The sequence below is a fragment of the Rhinopithecus bieti genome, unplaced genomic scaffold (genome assembly GCF_001698545.2).
Source record: "Rhinopithecus bieti isolate Rb0 unplaced genomic scaffold, ASM169854v2 scaffold_19901, whole genome shotgun sequence".
In the NCBI taxonomy this organism is placed as follows: Eukaryota; Metazoa; Chordata; class Mammalia; order Primates; family Cercopithecidae; genus Rhinopithecus; species Rhinopithecus bieti.
In genome coordinates this window covers 63,060-85,033 of record NW_016809629.1, presented here as the reverse complement: position 1 = coordinate 85,033, position 21,974 = coordinate 63,060, and the positions used below count along the sequence as shown (strand labels likewise).

The 21,974-nt window shown below is 42.6% G+C and overlaps 1 long non-coding RNA gene across 3 annotated transcripts in view; it reads right to left on the bottom strand.

Moving 5' to 3' along the window:
• Positions 1-672: 672 nt before the first annotated feature.
• Positions 673-21,974, bottom strand: part of LOC108540707 (uncharacterized) — a 29,501-nt gene continuing 8,199 nt past the window's right edge. The window contains exons 1-6 of one of the 3 annotated variants that reach the window (XR_001888745.1): positions 13,293-13,333; positions 10,663-10,774; positions 6,182-6,281; positions 4,090-4,317; positions 2,638-2,670; positions 673-2,251 (exon numbers count right to left, since the gene is read on the bottom strand). This is a non-coding gene — a long non-coding RNA (uncharacterized LOC108540707). Of the gene's footprint in view, positions 2,252-2,637; positions 2,671-4,089; positions 4,318-6,181; positions 6,282-10,662; positions 10,775-13,292; positions 13,334-13,709; positions 14,134-14,763; positions 14,827-21,974 lie in introns of those variants that run through there. The other 2 variants (XR_001888744.1, XR_001888743.1) reach the window with 2 other exon arrangements.

Genomic DNA, 21,974 nt, shown 5'->3' with positions numbered 1-21,974 from the left:
CAACCAATCAACCAAGAAACAAAAAAGATCAAGCAGAGGTGCTCCAGAGGACGCAGGAATAGAATTCCGGAACAATGTCTACTTGGCCTCCGTCTTCATTCCATGGTGGCCCCTGAGTCTTGTGGAGCTCACTTCTACATAGTTCCATGTGTGACTTCACCAAATTAAAATGACTCATTTATTGGTTCAAAATCAGACAGATTACTATCAGATATGGAAAATTGCTTTTACTTGGTAATAAGAATCTTACGCACTTTATACCAAAGCCATCACATTAAATAACTAGCGTTTCCAATTTTGACACTGCATAATAAACCCTCATTTGAAATGACTGGAGAAATATTCATCAAATCTCATGGAAAAATGACAGAATTTTCCCCAGAATTTATCGGAAAAGAAAAGAGGTTGGACTGTCAGGAAACGTTTTCAGGGTAACGTACTTACTATTTTCTAGATAGTTACTCAGATAACACTTGTACGCAGAGGGAAACACACCCCTGAGCTTTGCAAACACTTGTTTCCTGTGTGTCAGACTCGCCTGCATCCTGTTTATCAAATGGAACTGATAGTAGTTGGACGCAAAGACCAGAACAACTTACCTCTCGTCAGTCACCTGCTTTTCTTTGTCATACTTTTAGCGTTTACAAAGTTTTAAAAATGTGTTTATCATTTGGTAATTATTTTTAAACTTTATTAGAAAATATAGTCTGAGTTCTGAACAAATTATCCTTAAATTTCTTCCTCTAGTACACTTTTCAGTATCAGTGAAGTTTTATGACTCCTCTATTTTTCCTACCCGCACAGCATCTAAAGTGTGTCTTTACAGAATAGGTGGAAGTCCCAGCTTTATCCTCTCTCCGCGTTGCCCTCTCACAGCCCCCTCCCCTTGGACTCTGCTCTTCCTCTCAGCACCGTAACCTCTTTTATTTCCAGATAGGTTTTGAAAACACCATCTGTTCTCATCTTAGGATCCCTGTGGCAGATGATAGGTGAACCCCACATCCCAGACACATGACCACCAAAGATATTCTTGCCTTTTTAATGTTTATCAAGTTCCTCCTCAGACAACAGAAAGTCAGTCATATTTAGGTATTTATGAAAGGTAACACAGACCTTTAAAAATATGATCATGATACATTTCGAATGAGAACTGTGTGAAAAACATACAGGTCCTATTGTTTCCCTAGTCGTTTTGTCTTTTCTCAACCAGAAAGTGATCCGCTGCCAGCGACAGGGAGACACACAACTGGTCCTTATTCTAAGGACCGGGCCCAGCCTGGAATGCGGCCCAGCGAGGAGTTCTTGCGCCGGCCGCTGGGACTGGATGGTAATGAGCCGCTGGTTTCGGAAGGTGGTGCTGTTGGGTGTGAGGGGAGATCCGGTTCGCGCTGGAACTCAGCGAGCGGCTTGCAAGGAGGAAGCCGCGATTTCCAAGGCGGATTCCCTAATCTTGAGAGTGAGACTTATAAGGACTCTGAGAGTTTGAGGCAGAGGCAGAACCGCTCTGAGCTGAGTGATGGGGAGGATACCAGCACCCAGCGCTGGTGGCGGGCGCGGGGCCGAGCGCGCGCATCCAGGGGCGCCTTGGGGACGGGGCGCGGAGAAGAGTTGCCGGGCGGAGAGAAAGGGTGGCGCTGGAAACCAAATGGCTTTCATCCCCTGGAGACAAAGAGGTGCCTTCTTTTGACAACAGCTGCCAGTGACACACACACCACACGGCGGGGCGGGCGGGGGAGGGGAGCCCGGGAGGAGAGCGTCTAAGGCGGGGACCGGCTCTGACTTTCAATAATGGGGTGGTTGCCATGGTGACGGGCCAGGCATTTGAAGGGGCGACTGAAAGCACCCATTGTTCTGGGGCCCGGCTGCCTGGGTTGTGCCTGTTCCTAAGAGACACCTTTAGACACCTCCCTCCGTGCAGCGGCGGGCTGCGGCCGGCGGCTGGGAGCGCCTCCGCGGGAGTTTCACACCAGGGCCCCAGGCCGCAGATCGCAGCGCCATCGCGGCTGCACGCGCGCTGCATACGGAGAGCAGCGCCGCCTCCCAGGCACTATCCACCCGAAATCCGAGCGCGATGCGCGCCCGCCTGGGCCCAGACGCGCAGGCCGGGACAGGCAGCTCTGCCCGCTCCCCGCTGTCCCGGGGAGACTTCGAATAACAATGCGGAGCAGGACCCGGTGACTCCACAGATAACTCGCTGAGGTCTGGGGCGAGGGCACTCGGGAAAGCCCCGCAGAGTCACTTCGCAGTCGTGCTGGAAGGAAAAGCAGGACAGAATCACAGGATAAAGAAGATTAAAAGTAACACGGCAGCGTTGCAGTGTTGCTTGTAAGAGCAAGCAGCTGGAAACAACCTAAAAGTCCGTCCCTGGGGGCTGGGTGAATGATATGGGGCGCATCCCTCTGCGGGAACACTAAGCTGCCATTAAAGAGTACATACAGGACAGCTGTATTTGCTGAGACGTGGAAAATTTCCCGTGTATTTTAAGTAATAAAGTGCAGAAGAGTGTGAGTAGGGGTGTGTGTATGTGGTATGTGTGTTTGCATCTCTGGAAGTGGTTGCTTCTTAGGATGGTCACTGGGACTAGGAGTGGAGGAGAGAAAGAAAACTTGCTTTTCACCATACTAGAATCTTCCGCACCTTTTGAATTTTGCCGTTTATACTATGTCTTACCTGTAAAGAAAAAAGAACTTTGAAATAAAATTGCATTTGCTTGAACACTGTCTAATGAGATGTGCCACTTTCCATAAAGCATTTGAACTCATTTTTAGTGCTTTAATAAATATTATTTTTTAAAATATATATGCACAAATGCCATTAGCCCACAGATATGTAAAGGTAGTGGCAGTGGCAAGTTAGAGATGAAAATATACATTTATTTCCTGCCTTCCTGTGGTGCAGAGATGGACGGAGCCAGCTGTCATTCAAGAAGCCTGCTGTATAACCCATCTATTATTATATCACGTTAATCACAGGGCCTTCACATTAAACAAACATGACATTAGGGAAATTTTCCTAGTTACAAAATGGTATATAATCAGTGAAATGGACTACTGAACACCAAATGTCATGGATGATTTTTTTTTTTTTGAGAGGAGTCAAGCTGCCACCCAGGCTGGAGTGCAATGGTGCGATCTCTGCTCACTGCAACCTCCGCCTCCCGGGTTCAAGTGATTCTCCTGCCTCAGCCTCTGGAGTAGCTGGGACTACAGGCGCCCACCACCACGCCCAGCTAATTTTATTTTATTTTTTATTTTATTTTATTTTATTTTATTTTATTTGTATTTTTAGTAGAGATGGGGTTTCACCATGTTGGTCAGGCTGATCTTGAACCCCTGACCTCAGGTGATCCACCTGCCTCGACCTACCAAAGTGCTGGGATTACAGGTGGGAGCCACCGCACCTGGCCATGGATATTATTTCTACACAGATAAAAATAATCATTACTTAGCAATGACTTCAGTGACTAATGATAGTAAGTTAACATCTATTGAGCATTTACTGTGTGCCTTATTGAGCACTGGGTTTAGAGTTTGATATGCAAGCCGGGAGCATTGGCTCACGCCTGTAATCCCAGCACTTTGGGAGGCCGAGGAGGGTGGATCACTTGAGGTCAGGAGTTGAAGACCAGCTTGGCCAACATGGTGAAACCCCGTCTCTACTAAAAATACAAAATTAGCTGGCCATGGTGGCATGGGCCTGTAGTCCCAGCTACTTGGGAGGCTAAGGCAGGAGAATCACTTGAACCTGGGAGGCTGAGGCTGCAGTGAGCCAAGAGGGCAATATATTGAGACTCAGTCTAAAAAAAAAAAGAGAGTTTGATATGCATTATTTTAATCTTCAAAACAATTTCCCTATTTCACAAATTAAGAAACAGAAACATTCTTCAGTTTACCTGATATCACACAACCAAGAAAGCCACAGTCTGAATTTGAGTTCACATCTGACTGACTCTAAAACTTAAGTTTTTAACCTCTACCCTACCTATTACTTTTAAAATTATAGTGAAAATTCAGGCTCAGTATGACTGTCTGTAATCCTGTAGTTTCACGAATTGAATAAAAGGTGTCTAAAGGTTGAGAACTAGATTACCTTTGAGGAAACAGTTGCAAAGTATAGCAGGTATAGCTGATGTAGTCTTCATCTCAGTCCATAACTAAAGTTTGATTGGAATCCTGTCAAGCTCATTTGTTTGTGTTGTCTACGGCTGCTTCTCTGCTACTATGGCAGAGTTGAGTACTTGTAACAACCAAAGATATTGACTAAATGGACCTTTACAGAAATGCTTGCTGATCCTTGTTCTAGAGTGATGGTCATGTACTCAGAAAGGCAAAAGAGAACAAAACTTTTAGAATTTAAAAATACCAGCCCCATTCTAAATGTGTTATTTTCATATTTACCCAAGTACTCCATTCCTGTTCAAAATCCCGTATTCAGGCCAGGGGTGTTGGCTCACACCTGTAATCCCAGCACTTTGGGAGGCCGAGGTGGGTGATCATTTTAGGTCAGGAGTTCAAGAGCAGCTTGGCCAATATGGTGAGACTCCCATCTCTACTAAAAATACAAAAATTAGCCAGGCATGGTGGTGAGTGCCTTCTAATCCCAGCTACTTGGGAGGCTGAGGTCGGAGAATTGCTTAAACCCGGGAGGCAGAAGTTGCAGTGAGCCGAGATCGTGCCACTGTACTCCAGCCTGGGCAAGAGAGTGAGACTCCAACTCAAAACAAAACAAAATTGCATATTCAGTGCTGACCTAAAGAGCTTTAGCATTTGGGGAAATAACACCCGTTTTTAACAGGATGAATATGGTATGGATTTCATTCAACCACAAAGCCTCTTTTTTATGCTTGATTGGAGCCAAAAGGCTGAGAAGCAATAGGGTTCTTCTTTGGTTTCGTTTTTTGGTTGGTTTTTCTGTGAGAAGGAGCTAGCTTACCTATGAGCACACATCCTTTGCTCCTGAGTCTGTTCTTAAGCAAAGACTTTCCAGGAAAAGAAATAAGCCAAGGATAGATGATGTTTTGCCAAAATGAAGTAATTATTATGGCTTGAGATATATATATACCGTACTTGGAACCGACTTAGAGAGATGATTGCCAGTTTTCCTTAGATTTCAAATAACAGTGCTCCTTTTTAAAAAGTTTTAATGGCTCTAGAAAACATACAGAAGATTGTGTGAATTTGTAGAAGAGGACAGGGCTCTCTGTCAGGACTGTGGCCACCAATTGCAGGGTGGAACTTTCAGTGAAACTGATGTGATGCCAGAGAGGTGGCAGTAGCTCCTTGTTGCACAACCAGAAATCCAAGGTTATGCTTATGGACATCACCTGCTTCTAAGAGCCAAAAGCTGTAGGTGTCTTTAGGCAGCATGCCAGATGGCTTTGAAATTTTGTTTCTTTAAGCTGGGAAGAACTCTCTAGAAGCTCCTCCACCCAGCTAACAGTTGACCTGTGTTGGCTTGTTTAAAACACTCATGAAATTGGCCACAGTACAAAACTCTTATGAAGCACTGGGCTTACCAGTAGAAACAGAGTACATCTATGTAATTATGGTAGAGCTGTCACTACTCAATATCACTTGTAGGTCTAGGCAAATACTAATTCTAGCTAATAAAAATAAGGTTCTGATTATAGAATCTGGGTGGTGGGTATATGGGTGTTTACTGTACATTTATTTTTTCTTTTCTCTCTTTCTTATTCTATTTTTTATTTTTTATATTTTTTGGAGATAGAGTCTCTCTCTGCTGGCCAGGCTGGAGTTCAGTGGCTCACTGCAGGCTCCACCTGCTGTGCTGCGCAAGCCATCCTCCCACCTCAGCCTCCTGAGTAGGTGGACTACAGGTGTGCACCACAACACCCGGCTAATATTTATTTATTTATTTATTTATTTATTTATTTATTTATTTTGAGATGAAGTCTTGCTCTGTCACCCAGGCTGGAGTGCAGTGACACTCACCACAGCCTCTACCTCCTGGGTTCAAGCGATTCTTGTGTCTCAGCCTCCCAAGTAGCTGGGACTACAGGCATGCACCACCACACCTGGCTAATTTTTGTATTTTTAGTAGAGACAGGGTTTTACCATGTTGTCCAGGCTAGTCTCTAACACTTGGGCTTAAGTGATCCTCCCACCTCAGCCTCCCAAAGTGCTGGGATTGCAGGTGTGAGCCACCACACCCAGTCACTTACTGTGATGTCTTACAAATTTCCTATATGTTTGAAGTTTTTTCTAACCAAATGCTGGGAAAAAATTAGATTCCGGTCTGAAAGCTGTCTTTTCTCCAGTTTTCTGGAAGACAAAACAAGATTGAGAAAATATTAAAACTTAGGTAAAACATATATATCCTCTCCCCAAAATACCTCAATTAAGATCGTTAAGGATTCTATGAATAATAAAATACAAAATAAGATTCATAAGCTATGATAATGTTAATGATCTTTTCCTAAGCCTTGAAAACACTTTGGGAAAACATTTGGACATTTCCTAATAAAATAATTCCCAGGATTATTCTTAAATTATCAATGAATAATAGTAAGACTAATTGTGTGTGTAAGCGGAATGTTCTCCTCCCATTCAGACTTAAATTGCCATTACTTAATTGTTTCTAACTCCCAAGTAGACCTCTTTGAACACTTTCATCTCCTGAAAGTTACCAGAAAGCATCAACCCATGAGGATGTTGAAGTTCCCTCTTTCATTTTCTCTCATCTCCCTAATAAGCATCCATTGCCATCTCTTGCTACGGCTGCCAAACTACCCCCGAGCTTCTACTCAGTCCACCTCTCAGCCTTTTCTGCATACATATAAACAAGCAGAGAAGAATATGAAGTGACTACTGAACATTGTATGTTTGGCTAATTAGACCTAATGAATTTTCTTAGCTTACTGGTATTTTTATATTAATATACTGATATTTCATATTCATATACTATTACACCCTAAACCTAATCCCCGCTCCACAAAAGTCTCTTAAGTACATAAGGAGCTACCTATTTAGCTTAATAAGAAAAAAGAAAGAAATTGAAGAAGAGAAAATGAAAATAACAATAAAAAGTGAAATTGAAAACTGATCAAGCAAAAAAGAGAGAAAGTAAGGGAGATGGGGAGAGTTAATACGTACAAAAAAATAGAAAGAATGAATAAAACCTAGTATTTGGTAGCACAACAGGGTGACTATGGTCAATAATAATTTAATTATACATTTTAAAAAATACTGAAAGAGGGGCAGGGCACAGGGGCTTACGCCTGTAATCCCAGAACTTGAGAGGCCAAGGTGGAAAGATCATTTATTTGAGGGCAGGAGTTCGAGACCAGCCTGACCAACATGGTGAAACCCCATCGCTACTAAAAAACAAAAATTAGCCAGGCATGTTGGCTGGCACCTGTAATCTGAGCTACGTGGGAAGCTGAGGCAGGAGAATTGCTAGAACCCAGGAGGCAGAAGTTGCAGTGAGCTGAGATCACGCCACCATACTCCAGCCTGAGCGACAGAGCAAGACTCCCTCTGAAAAATAAATAAATAAAATAAAAATTACTAAAAGAGTATAATTGGGTTGCTTGTAACATAAAGGATAAATGCTTCAGGGCATGGATACTCCATTAATTAATTAATTTATTTATTTATTTATTCATTCATTAATTTATTTATGTGTTTTTTTGAGACAGTCTTGCTCTGTTACCCAGGCTGGAGTACAATGCCACAATCTCGGCTTACTGCAACCTCCACCTCCCAGGTTCAAGCGATTCTCCTGCCTCAGCCTCCCGAGTAGCTGAGACTATAGGCATGTACCACCAGGCCCAGCTAATTTTTCTAGTTTTAGTAGAGATGCGGTTTTCCCATGTTGGCCAGGATGGTCTCGATCTCTTGACCTCGTGATCAGCCCGCCTCGACCTCCCAAAGTGCTGGGATTACAGGCGTGAGCCACCAGACCTGGCCAGATACCAGATTTTACATGATCTGATTATTATGCACTGCATGCCTGCATCAAAACATCTCATGTCCTCCATAAATATATACACTTGCTATGTACCCACAAAAATTAAAATAAAAGTTAAAAGGGGAAAGTAAAGTAAAATAAAAGAATAAGAAAGATACAACCATGAATACAGGAGAGATTAAAGATATAAATGTTTACTTCACAAAATTATGTGGCAGCAAATATGATGATCTAGAGGAAATGGGTAACTTCCAGGTAGCATATGAATTACCAGAAGTGACCCAAAAGAAAATGGAAAATCTGAATGGTCCATTATCATAGAAGAAATCGGAAAGGTTATTAGACATGTTTCATTAGAAGAAGAGGAAACAAGTCCGGCATGGTGACTCAGACCTGTAATCCCAGCACTTTGGAATGCTGACGTGAGCTGAGGTGAGCAGAGGTGAGCAGATCACTTGAGGTCAGGAGTTCGAGACCAGCCGGTGAGCAGAGGTGAGCAGATCACTTGAGGTCAGGAGTTCGAGACCAGCCTGGCCAACATGGTGAAACCCTGTCTCTACTAAAAATACAAAAATTAGCCAGGCATGGTGGTGCATGCCTGTAATCCCAGCTACTCGGGAGGCTGAAGCAAGAAAATTGTTTGAACCTGTGAGGTGGAGGTTGCAGTGAGCTGAGATCACACCACTGCCCTCCAGCCTGGGTGAGAGAGTGAGACTCTGTCTCAAAAAAAAAAAGAGGTAGTATAAAACTGTTATCAAAGTGATCTCCATGGAATGAGAGCAGAATAATACAAAACAAGGAGCAACAGAGAGCAGAGGATAGAAAATAACTTTTAGAAATTTAAAATATGACTATCTACATAAAAAACTCAATAAAACATTTGGGAGAGTATATCTAGGAAATCTCCCAGAAAGTATAGAAACAAAGAAAAAAGTATAGAAAACAGAAGATAACATATAAGAGAAATAGAAGACCATTTCAGGAAGTCTAATTTTTATTTTATTTTATTTTATGAGAGAGAGTCTCACTCTATCATCCAGGCTAGAGTGCAGTGGAGCGATCTTCGCTCACTGCAACCTCTGCCTCCTGGGTTCAAGACATTCTCCTGCCTCAACCTCCCAAGTAGCTGGGACTACAGGTGCACACCACCATGCCTTGCTAATGTTTTGTATTTTTTAGTAGAGACATGATTTTGCCATGTTGGCCAGGCTGGTCACGAACTCCTGGCCCTCAAGTGATCTGCCCGCTTCAGCTTCCCAAAGTGCTGGGATTATAAGCATGACCTACTGCACCTGGCCCTTATCAATAGGAATATTATTGTAAGTAGAGAAAAGGAAGTTGTTTTGGTTTTTTTTTTTTTTTAACTGGTAAATTTCCTAGTACTGAAGGGAAGTAAATCACTGAGTATCTAAATTGAAATAAATCAATGAGTGCCTAGGTCAAAGAATGAAAATCAATCACAGTAAAACAAAGAAACAACTAAAACCTACATGGATGCAAATTTTTTAAAGTGGAGAAAAAAGAAAAGGAGGAGGTGGGGAGGAATTGATAGGTTGCCTGGTGCCTTTGACCAGGTAGGGAATAGGAAAGAGAAGTTATATAACGTAGTTCTATTGAAGAATGAAGGAAGAATGATTTGGGTACATAGAAACCTGAGCAAATGAACGAACAAAAAGTAATCATTAACTTCAGGAAAAACAGAAAGTAACACAAGAAAACAAATGTCGTCATAGCATATTAATTGGCTCATCAGTGAACATAATTTAATCGTTATAAACTCCATCAACACTGGGACTTTATTTGGATTACTAATGAATCTCTAGCACCTACAGTAGTGCCTGACACATAGTATGCTCTCAAAAAAAATTGGTGAATTAATGAATGAGTACTGAATAATAACATTAATGGCGATATAATGACTAGAAGAATGTGGGAGGAGAAGGTTTAGAAAGGCTGACGCTTTCTCCTGTATAATAGAAAATCCGTAAGTAAAGTAACAACAACAAAAAAGTAGGGATGGGGTGAGTCAAGAAATAATTGTAAAAGAATATGGAAGTATAATCCTGAAATAAATAGCTAAGAGTTGCAAGTGTCTGGCCTTGGGGCGTGGGATTTAGTGGGTGTAGGTGGGCAGAGAATCTTATTTTCTTCATTATAATCTTTGTAATATAAAGAGAGACAAACTGAAATGGCCCTGGGGCTTCCTTTCCTCCACCCCTGCACCCCTCCAATAATTTATCGAGAAGTTAGCTGAGCAGGTCTGAATTAGCTCAACAGAAGAACCAGCAGCCTCTGGCTGATAATAAGAGCTCAACTCTGGAGGCTCCTCAGCTCAACTTCTTCTCCCCAAGGAGGTCCCCACTGTTGCCTAACTGACTCAACATTCCCTGCAACTTTCCAACTCCCCTATAAACATGCAAAACAGCATGGGGTGGAATTCTTCTCCTAGAGCTCTTTCTGCTGTAGAATGGCTGTGCCAGGCACATCTCTAGGTGAGAAAATTAGAGTTGTGAGCACTGAAGATTCCCTGCCTGTCAATGTCCCAGTGAGCCTTGTTTTAAATATGTATGCAGTCTGTGCCTTTTAGGACACCATTGTACTGTTTTACTTTGTAAGCCAAATATGTTGTACTGCTTTGGTTAAAAATAAAAAACTAACTTTTACTGGAAAAACTTGATATCACATGTAAAAGAAAGAAATTTGACCCTTACCTTATACAATATACAAAATTACCTTGAAATGGATCAAAACCTCAGTGTGAGACAGAAACTATGAAACTCATAGAAGAAAACATAGGAGAAGTGTCATGTCTTTGGATTTAGCAAGGATTTCCTGGATATGATACCTAGAGCACAGGCAACAAAAGAAAGAATAGATAAATTGGACATCAAAATTAAAACTTTCAGCCAGGTATGGTGGCTCACACCTATAATCCCAGCACTTTGGAAGGCCAAGGTAGATTACCTGAAGTCAGGAGTTTGAGACCAGCCTGGCCAACATGATGAAACCCATTTCTACTAAAAATACAAAAAATTCCCCAGGCATGGTGACACAAGCCTGTAATCCCGGCTACGCAGGAGGCTGAGGCAGGAGAATCATTTGAACTTGGGAGGCAGAGGTTGCAGTGAGTGGAGATCACGCTATTGCAATCCAGCCTGGACAGCAGAGAGTGACTCCATCTCAAAAAAAAAAAAAAAAATTAAAACTTTCATGCATGAAAGGACACAATCAACAAAGTGAAAAGACAATCCACGGAATAGGAGAAAATATCGACATGCCATGTGTCTGATAAGGGGTTAACATCCAGAACACATACAGAACTCCTATCAACAACAGAAAAAACCTGCTTGACTATAAGAATGGGCAATGGACTGAATAGGCATTGTTCCAAAGAAGATGTACAAATGCCAATGATATCTCAATCAGGGTGAGAGAAAAAATAAAAACAAAACAAAATAACAAATAGCCAATAAGCACGTAAAAAGTGCTCAGCATCACTAATCATTAGGGAAATGCAAAGCAAAGCCACAGTGAGATGTCATCTTCTAGCCATTAGGATGGCTACTATTAAAAAAAAATCAGACAGAAAATTACAAATGTTGATGAGGATGTGAAGAAATTGGAACTTTTGTACAATGTTGGTGGAAATGTAAAATGGTGTAGCCACTATGGAGAATAGCATGGTAGTTTCTCAAAAAATTAAAAATAGAATTACTATGTGATTCAGCACTTCCACTTCTTGGTATATACCTCAAGGGATTAAAAGCAGGTAAGTGGGAGCTAAGTTATGGGTATGCAAAGGCATACAGAATGGTATAATTGACAATAGAGAATCAGAAAGGGGGAGGCTGGGAGGTGGGGAGAGATGTAAGACTACCTATTGGGTACAATGCACACTACTTAGGTGATGGATGCACTAAAATCCGAGACTTCATCCCATGCAATTCATCCATGTAACCAAACTCACATGTACCCCTAAAGCCACTGGAATATATATATATATATATATATATATAGAAAGCAGGAACTCGAAGAGATATTTGTACACTTATGTCTATAGCTCCATTATTTGCAATTGCCAAAAGGTAGAAGCAACCTATGTGTCCACTGAGGATAAATGGATGAACAAAATGTGGTATTATTTTGTGGTAATATGTGGTGCAATAAAATATTATAGAGCCTTTAAAAAGAAGGAAATTCTGACAAATGCTATTATTGGGATGAACTTTAAGGACATTATGCTAAGTGAAATAAGCCAGTCACAAAAAGGCAAAACTGTATAATTACATTTATATAAAGTGTCTAGATTAGGCAAATTCATAGAAATAGAGGAGAAAGACAACTGCCAGGAGCTAGGAGGAGGGGAAAATAGGGTGCTGCTTGATAAGTATAACATTTCAGTTTTGCAAGAGGAAAAGCTCTGGAGATTGATTGTACAACAATGTGAATACACTTAACGCTGCTAAACTGTGTGCTCAAAAATTGTTAAGACAACAAATTTTGCTATGTATATTTTTTCCACAATTGATTTTTTTTTTTTTTTTGAAACAGGGTCTCACTTTGTCGCCCAGGCTGTAATCATGGCTCACTGCACCTTTGACCTCCTGGGCTCAAGTGATCCTCCACCTCAGCCTCCCCATAGCTGTGTGTACCACTGCGCCTGGATAATTATTTTTTTGTAAAGACGGGGTCTCACTATGTTGCACAGGCTGGTCTCGAACTCTTGGGCTCAAGTGATCTTTCTACGTTGGCCTTCCAAAGTGCTGGGATTACAGGCATGTGCTACAGCACCCAGCCCTAAAATGTTTTTAAATTAACTCAAAATGGATTAAAGATCTTAATGTAAAAGCTAAAACTATAAAACTCTTAGAAGGAAACATAGGTGCAAGTCTGTGTGACTTTGGATTAGGCAGTAGTTTCTTAGGTATGACACCGAAAGAATGGGCAGCAAAGAAAAATAGAAATATTGTACTTTATTCAAGTTAAATAGATATTATCAAGAAGGCAAAGAGACAATCCAAAAAATGGGGGATAATATTTGCAAATCACGTGTCAGGTAAGGGACTAGCATCTAGAATATTTAAAGAACATTTATAATTCAACAGGAAAAAGATAAATAACCAATTTTAAAATGTGCAAAGCATTTATATAGACATTTCTCTGAAGAAAATATTCAAGTGACCAATAGGTGGAGGAAAAGATGCACCAAATTATCAGTCAACAGGGAAATGGCAATGAAAACCATTTATACCTGTTAAGAAGGTTATAATCAAAAGAGAAGAGAAGAGAAAAGAAGGAAGGAGAGAAAGAAAGCAGAAACTGTTAGTGAGGATGTGAAGAAATTGTAACCCCGTAGCTCACACCTGTAGTCCCAGCACTTTAGGGAGCCCGAGGCAGGAGGTTCACTTGAGGTCAGGAGTTCCAGGCCAGTCTGGGCAACATAGTGAGACCCGCATCTCTACAAAAAATAAAAAAATTAAAAATTAGCTGTGTGTGGTGGCATGTGCCTGTAGTCCCAGTGACTCAGGTGGCAGAGGTGGGAGGATCCCCTGAGCCCAGGAAGTGGAGGCTGCAATGAGCCGTGATCGTGCTCCACTGCATGACAGAGCAAGATGTCATCTCTACAAAAATAAATAAAGAATTGGAGCCTTCATCTATTGCTTTTGGGAATGTAAAATGGTGCAGTGGCTGTATAAAACAGTTTGGTGGGTCTTCAATAAGTTAAACATAGAATTGCCATATGAGAGCCCACACCTGATGGCTGGCCCCGCCCCACATACCCAGCCCAGCGCCTTCTCTGCACCAGGAAGCCAAGCTGTCCAGCAGGCAGGCCACGGCCAGACCACCGAGAAGCCACAGTGGGCCACATCCAATGTCTTCATGAAGTTTGACCAGCTTCATGTTTAAGGAGGTCTTCCATGGGTTTGCCCAGAGCTGTGATGGCTTATTGACAAGGAAGGCCCAGCCTCGCTGGGGAAGAACCACATGGTGAACAGCTAGAGGGCGAGATGAGCCAGGCCCCCAGGGCCCATCGACTTCTCCATGCTGCTCACTGTGTTTGGGGAGCAGCTGAACTGCATGGACCCTGAGGATGTGATCTGTAACACTTCAATGAGGAAGCCTCAACTTCAGGTTTTATCCAGGAAGCCTATCACTGTGACCGCCTCACACACCAGCAAATGGGCGAGTTGTACCCGGAGGTGCCTGTTGACAAGAAAGGCAACTTCAACTATGTGGAGTTCACCTGCATTCTCAAACACCGCACCAAGGACAGAGATCACTAGGCCATCCCAGTCATCCTGACACCCAGGCCCTGTTCCCAGTCAACCCTCCCCACACATACACTCTGTACCAGCTCCATGCCCACGACCCTGCAAGACCCTCTCAGGGGGTCCCCACTTTAAGAGGTTAGGATCCCAGCTCCCAGTGGAGGAAATGGGCCAAGAAATGTGAATGCCAGGCAAGGAGCACACTACGGAGCTGAGGCCAGTGTTTCTACAATGACCCCAGGGCCGGGGGAGGGAGTCTCGGTCCCCTCCAAGGAAAGACCACCTTCTGGGGAGATGGCCCAAAGACAGGAACTGGAGGCACCAAGGGAAGGCTCCTCAAGAGAGCCCAGGCCTTGGCTGAGGCCTGCCCATTCCTGGGCTGCCCTCTAGGAGGAAGGGGCCTTGAGTTGTGGGATATGACCCACTTCACATGCATTCTCACATAAACACAAGCTCACCAAGGTCCCCTCTCAAAGGACAGGATGCCAGATCCCTCCCCTGCACTCTGTCTGGCACCAGAGCACACCCACACACAGCACACTACCCACAGTGGGAGTGTACTCACAAGGACACAGAGGGAGGGACATCCGACCCAGGGGAGGCAGAATCTCCAACAGAGGGCTGAGCACTGAAAAGAAAAAGAAAGAAAGAATTACTGTGTAAACCAGCAGTTCCACTCTTAGGTACAGGCCCAAGAGAATTGAAAACATATGTTCACACAAAAACTTGTGCACAAATGTTTACAACAGCGTTATTCGCAACAGCACAAAACTGGAGATAACCCAAATGTCCATCAACCAATGAATGGAGACACAAAATGTGATATATTCATGCAGTGGGCTACTATTCAGTCATAAAAGGAATGAAATGCTGCTCCAGGCTACATCAGGACAAACTTTGAAAACATGATGCTAAGTTGACTGGGTGTGGTGGCTCATGCCTGTAATCCCAGCACTTTGGGATGCGGAGAAGGTCAGATCACCTGAGGTCGGGAGTTCAAGACCAGCCTGGCCAACATGGTGAAACCCCATCTCTACTAAAAATATAGAAATTAGCCGGGCATGGTGGTGGGCTCCTATAATCCCAGCTACTCGGGAGGCTGAGGCAGGAGAATCGCTTGAATCCAGGAGGCAGAAGTTGCAGTGAGTGGACATTGTGCCGCTGCACTCCAGCCTGGGTGACAGAGTGAGACTCTGTCTTAAAAAACAAACAAACAAACAAGTTACACTAAGTGAATGGAGACAGACACCAAAGACCATGTATTATATGATTCTATTTATGTGAAATGTACAGAATGGGAAAGTCCATTGAATAGAAAGTAGATTTGTGGTTGCTAGGGAATAGGGAGGGGAGAAAATTGCCACTAATTACTTATAGGTACAGGGTTTCTTTTCGGGTGATGAAAATGTTCTAGAGTTGATAGTGGTGGTGATGGTTGCACAACATGTTCACTATAACTAAAACCACTAAAGTGTATACTTCAAAATGGGTGAATTTTATGTCATATAATTTGTTTGATTTTTTAAAATGAAAAAAATATTATGGGGATGGATTTAAAATTACCAAAAAAATCCCAAATAAAATAATCATTCATTATACCATTATCTAGTATTAACCCTGTTAAGCATATTTACTTCTATAAATTATTTATATGTGTACAAACAATAAGTCTTCATAATTTAAATAATGTAGTTTATATAAAGAAGTTTGAAGATGAAAAAAATCACTCCAAATCTCATCAATTATTACCATTAGGGAAATGTTAGTTCTAGATATAGCACACACCTGCTGACACACACGCACACACACACACACACACCCCTAAAAGAAGAGAAAGGTTTTATTAGAATAGGATTAAGTATAAGATGTTATTTTAAAGTATATGATTTAATTGTATTCGCATTTGATAGAGTAAAAAGAAAGTGAAATACATCTAGAGGAACTGTTGAATTTTCAAGTAAATGCTTCTGCACAATAAAATATGTTGTTAAAAATCTTCTAGGTTTAAAGAGTTGGAGACAGAGAAGGAGGGAGAGAGAAAGGAGAGGCAAAAAACACTAGAGATTATGAAAAATAAAGCTAGTGTCTATTTTTAAAAACTCTATGGTTCCATTTCAGGTAGCAGCCAGTGTTCTGCTTTGGAAGATGAGGGCATAGCTTTTACTCTCTCCCAGCCCCCGGGTTTGTTTGTTTGTTTATTGATGTGGAGTTTCCTTCTTGTCTCCCAGGCTGAAGTCCAATGGCACAGTCTCGGCTCACTGCAACCTCTACCTCCCAGGTTCAAGCGATTCTCCTGCCTCAGCCTCCCGAGTAGACCATGGCTGGCTAATTTTTGTATTTTTAGTAGAGATGGGGTTTCACCACGTTGGCAAGGCTGGTCTCGAACTCCTGACCTCAGCTAATCCTGGGATTACAGGAGTGAGCCACCGTGCCCAGTCCAGCCCCCATGTTTTATGCCCTCTGTGGTATCATTAGTTATATTGCTATTCTCATATTATTGTCCAGGTTTGTATCAGTCACATGCTCCGATGTAATAATAATCCAATAGGTGGTCATTCTTGAGCTGGATTTTATGGAGTTTGTGCTCACAGCCAGTTTTGGTTTGTTTGTTTTTTAACGGTGGCTTCTGCATTTCTGGATTGTTTGTGGTGATTCATCTTGAAATCATCTGAATTTCATTGTTAAGCAGTTTGTTTTTTTCCTAAGAAGAACTCATGGTTTTGTATTTCCTGAGATTTTTCATGCCTGTGAATGTCTTCCTATTGACTTTGCTCATGGAAACATCTTGCCTGGCTATTAATTCTTGGGTCATAGGTTTTGTTTTTTGATTAGAATTTTCTAACTACAACTCCTTTGACCTGGGGTTTTAAGCACTGTTGTGTCCCTCTTTTGGGTAATTTCATTTTATGTCTAAATCCCTAGAGACTTCTTTCCTTATCCTTTAAATTCACAGGAGGTATCTTGGAGAGGAGAGTTTATCAAGTTCTCTGGTACGTTGTATTATGCTGTATTTTGTATACTCTGCAGATTTAGTTTTTTCTTCAGTTTTAGTTGTGTCATCTTATGTGACATAGTTTAACATAACTACTTTCTACTTCTTGGGTTCTTTGTACATATGTTGGATTATCTTTATCTGTCTTCCATATGTTTTAGATTCGCCAGTTATTTTACTGTCTTTGTCTTATTCATCTACATTTGCTATGATTATTTCCAGCCTTTCCCCTTTGTCATTCATTTCTTTATTAATGCTGTTTATTCTGATCGTTGTTCTTTCTAATTTATTTATTTATTTATCTGAGACAGGGTCTCAATCTGTCATTCTCAATCGTGATTGTGCAGTGGCACAATCACGGCTCATTGCAGCCTCAACCTCCCAGGCTCAGGTGATCCTCCCACCTCAGCCTCCTGAGCAGCTGGGAATACAGTTGTGTACCACCACACCTGGCTAATTTTTGTATTTTTTGTAGAGACAGGGTTTCGCCATGTTGCCCAGGCTGGTCTCAAAATCCTGGGCTTAAACAATCCATCTGCCTCGGCTTCCCGAGGTGCTAGGATTACAGGCATTAGTCACTGTGCCAGGCCTCTAATTAATTTATTCTATAATAATGTTGACTTGGACCTCGGTTACTTCCTAGTTCTGAATTCCCCCTCTCTGTGTCATCTTTGAGCTTGTTTTATTGTGTTCATATTCTTTTTCTTTTTTTTTTTTTTTGCGATGGGGTCTCACTCTGTTGACCAGACTGGAGTGCAGAGGCACGAACTTGGCTTACTACAGCCTCCGCCTCCTGGGCTCAAGTGATTCTCCTGCCTCGGTCTCCTAAGTAGCTGGGATTATAGGTGTATGCCACTGTGCCCAGTGAATTTTTGTGTTTTCGGTAGAGATGGGGATTCCCTATGTTGTCCAGGCTGCCCTTTAACTCCTGACCTCAAATGATCCACCTGCCTCAGCCTCCCAAAATGCTGGAATTACAGATTTGAGCCACCGCACCCAGCCAAAGACATTTTTTTCTTTTCCTTGCATTATATATATATATTTTCCCAGTTGGACCTTTCTCTGCTTTTTTTTGGCGGCCGGCCTGGGGTGGGGGTGTGGCTGTAAGAACAGTTATCTCCTGTATACCATGGTGAAAATGAAAAATGGTGCAGCTGCGCTTTGGAAAATGGTTTGGTCATGCCTCAATATGCTAAACATAAGAGTTATCAAATGATCCAGTTTAACTCATAGCTATATACCCCAGAGAATTCAAAACATGTCCACACAAAAACCTGTACATAGCAGCATTATTAAAAATGGCTAAAAAAGTAGAAATAATCAAATATCCATTAACAAATGAATGTATGAACAGAAGGTTGTGTATTCATACAATGGACTGTAATTCAGGCATAAAAAAGAATGCATTCAGATACATGCTACAGCAGGATACACCTTGAAAGCATTATGCTAAGTGAAAGAAGCCAGGTACCAAAGACAACGTATTGTATGATTGCATTTATGTGAAATACCCAGAAGTGGTTGGATTCGCTATATAATTAAAGGTGGGGCTGAGAGGATTTGCTGACACATTGGTTGGGAGGTATGGGAGAAAGCAGAGCCAAGAACGACTTTGAAGTTGTTGGCCTCAGCACCTGGCAAGAATGAGACTGCTACTCTCTACCAAGATGAACAGGACCAGAGGAGCAGGGACAGGTGAAATATTAGAAGGTTGGCTTGGGACGGGTTAAATTTGAGATGCTTCCAAGTGGAGCAGTTGAGGAGTGTGGTGTAATAAAGAATATATCTTTGTTCTGGGTCTCTGGCACACAGCTTCAAAAAACTCTTGGAATTTCCTGAGTGACAGCGACAGGAATGCGCTTGTTATGCTAATGAGGTGACTCGAGGCCTTAGATGGCTTCAGGATGGGGGCTGGTCACCAGAAAGAACTGCCTTGTGAATAGAGGGTTGCAACTTTGGGTCAGCCTCATCCCTGGGAGGGGAGGGTGGCTGGAGATGGAGTTCAATCCCATAGCCTGGGGACAAAAATCAATGAAAACCCTGGACACCAAGGTTGGGATGCACTTCCTGGCTGATGATCAGTCACATGACAGGAGAGGGCACAGAAGCTCTGCACTCCCTCCCAGACCTCATCCTGTGTGCATCCTTTATAGGAAGTATAGCACCTTCAGTCAGCTCTGTCCATCATGTTAGGGAATTACTGAACCTGAGGGCGTCACAGTAAGGGAGGATACCACCCTTCATATTGTCTTATGCCCAATTTCTTATGCCTCCAAAGAAAGAAGAAGTAAAAACTAAAAGGCAGAAATGAAATCCACAGGCAGACAGCCTGGCGCCACACTCTGGGCCTGGTAGTTAAAGATCGACCCTGACCTAATCGGTTATGTTATCTGTAGATTACAGACATTGTATAGAAAAGCACTGTGAAAATCGCTGTCCTGTTCTGTTCCATTCTAATTACTGGTGCATGCAGCCCCCAGTCATGTACCCCCTGCTTGCTCAATCGATCATGACCCTCTCATGCAGACCCCCTTAGAGTTGTGAGCTCTTAAAAGGGACAGGAATTGCTCACTCGGGGAGCTCGGTTGCTGGAGACATGAGTCTTGCCAAAGTTCTTGGCTGAATAAAGCCCTTCCTTCTTTAACTCTGTGTCTGAGGGGTTTTGTCTGCGGCTTGTCCTGCTATAACAAGTATCCCTGAATTTATAGCAGGTGGCCTGGGTGTCAGAGGTGTGTGAACCAGAGCAACTCTATCTTGAATAGGAGCTGGGTAAAATGAGGCTGGGACCTACTGGGCTGCATTCCCGGACAGTTAAGGCATTCTAAGTCACAGGATGAGATAGAAGGTCGGTACAAGATACAGGTCATAAAGACCTTGCTGATAAAACAGCTTGCGGTAAAGGAGCCGGCTCTAACCCACCAAAACCAAGACGGCAACAAGAGTGACTTCTGGTCGTCCTCACTGCTACACTCCCACCAGAGCCATGACAGTTTACAAATGCCATGGCAACGTCAGGAAGTTACTCTATATGGTCTAAAAAAGGGAGGTATGAATAATCCACCCCTCGTTTAGCATATCATTAAAAAATAACCATAAAAATGGGCAACCAGCAGCATTCGGTGCTGCTCTGTCTATAGAGTAGCCATTCTTTTACTCATTTACTTTCCTAATAAACTTGCTTTCATTTTACTCTGTGGACTTGCCCTGAATCATTTTTGGCATGAGATCTAAGAACCCTCTCTTGGGGTCTGGATCGGGACTGCTTTCCTGTAACATGGGGACCCCACTGTGGCTGCTGTCCCTTTAATTTGTGATTGAATGGTATTGCAATGTGCCTAGTTGTTGCAGGAGCAGGTGGATGGGGATGGGATGAGGGGTTGGCTGGCATTTAGCTCAGGCTAGAGAGAAAGTGGCATTTAGTCAAGGCTAGAGAGAAAGTGTTGTGAGCTATGAGCACATGAAGGCTGTTTGAAGGCCCAAGACTGGATGAAGCTTTCGTGTGTGTGTGTGTGTGTGTTCCAATACAACTTTATTTTTAGACCCTGAAATGTGAATTTCATAGGATTTTCATGTGTCATAAAATGTTCTTTTTTTCCAGCCATTTAAAAAATGTAAAAACCTATGACATTATATTAAGTCATAATGAAAGAAGTCAACCACAAAGGATCATATATTGTATGATTCCATTTATATAAAGTGTCCAGAATAGGGAAACCCACAGAGAAAGAAAGTAGATTAGTGGTTTCCCAGGACTGGGAGAGATAGAGAGACTGGAGGTGTGAGGTTTCTTTTGGTGGTGATGAAAATGTTCTAAAAAGTAATTGTGGTGATGTTCACACAACCATGAATATACTAAAAGCACTGAATTATACATGTTAAAATGGGTGAGTTGGGCCAGGTGCAGTGGTTCACACCTGTAATCCCAGCACTTAGGGAGGTTGAAGCAGGTGGATCACTTGAGGTCAGGAGTTTGAAACCAGCCTGGCCAACATGGTGAAACCCTGTCTCTACTAAAAATACAAAAAAAAAAAAAAAAAAGAAAGAAAGAAAGAAAGAAAAAAATTAGCCAGGTGCGGTGGCGGGTGCCTGTAATCCCAGCTACTCAGGAGGCTGAGGCAGGAGAATTGCTGGAACCCAGGAGGTGGAGGTTACAGTGAGCCAAGATTGTACCACTGTACTTCGATGTACTATGATGTACTACAATGTATTACTGTACTACGATGCACTGTACTACGAAGCTTCCTAAGGAGTGAGTATAGACAGAAAAGAGATATCTGAGGCCATGCCAACATTCAGAAATGAGAAAAGGCCAGGTGTGGTGGCTCACACCTATAATCCCAATGCTTTGGGAGGCAAGCTGGGAGGAGTTTGAGACCAACCTGGGCAACACAGCAAGATTCTGTCTCTACCAACAATTTTACAACTTAGCTGGGCATTGTGTGATGCATGCCTGGAGTTCCGGCTACTCAGGAGGCTGAGGCAGGAGGATCACTTGAGCCCAGGAGTCCAAGGTTGCAGTTAGTTATGATTGTGCTACTATAATCAGCCTGGGTGACAGCACAAGACCCTCTCTCAATAAAAAAAAAAATTTTTTTTTTTTTTTTTGAAATAGAGTCTCGCTCTGTCGCCCATGCTGGAGTGCAGTGGCGCGATCTCGGCTCACTACAAGCTCTGCCTCCCGGGTTCACGCCATTCTCCTGCCTCAGCCTCCCAAGCAGCTGGGACTACAGGAGTCTGCCACCGTGCCTGGCTAATTTTTTGTATTTTAGTAGAGACAGGGTTTC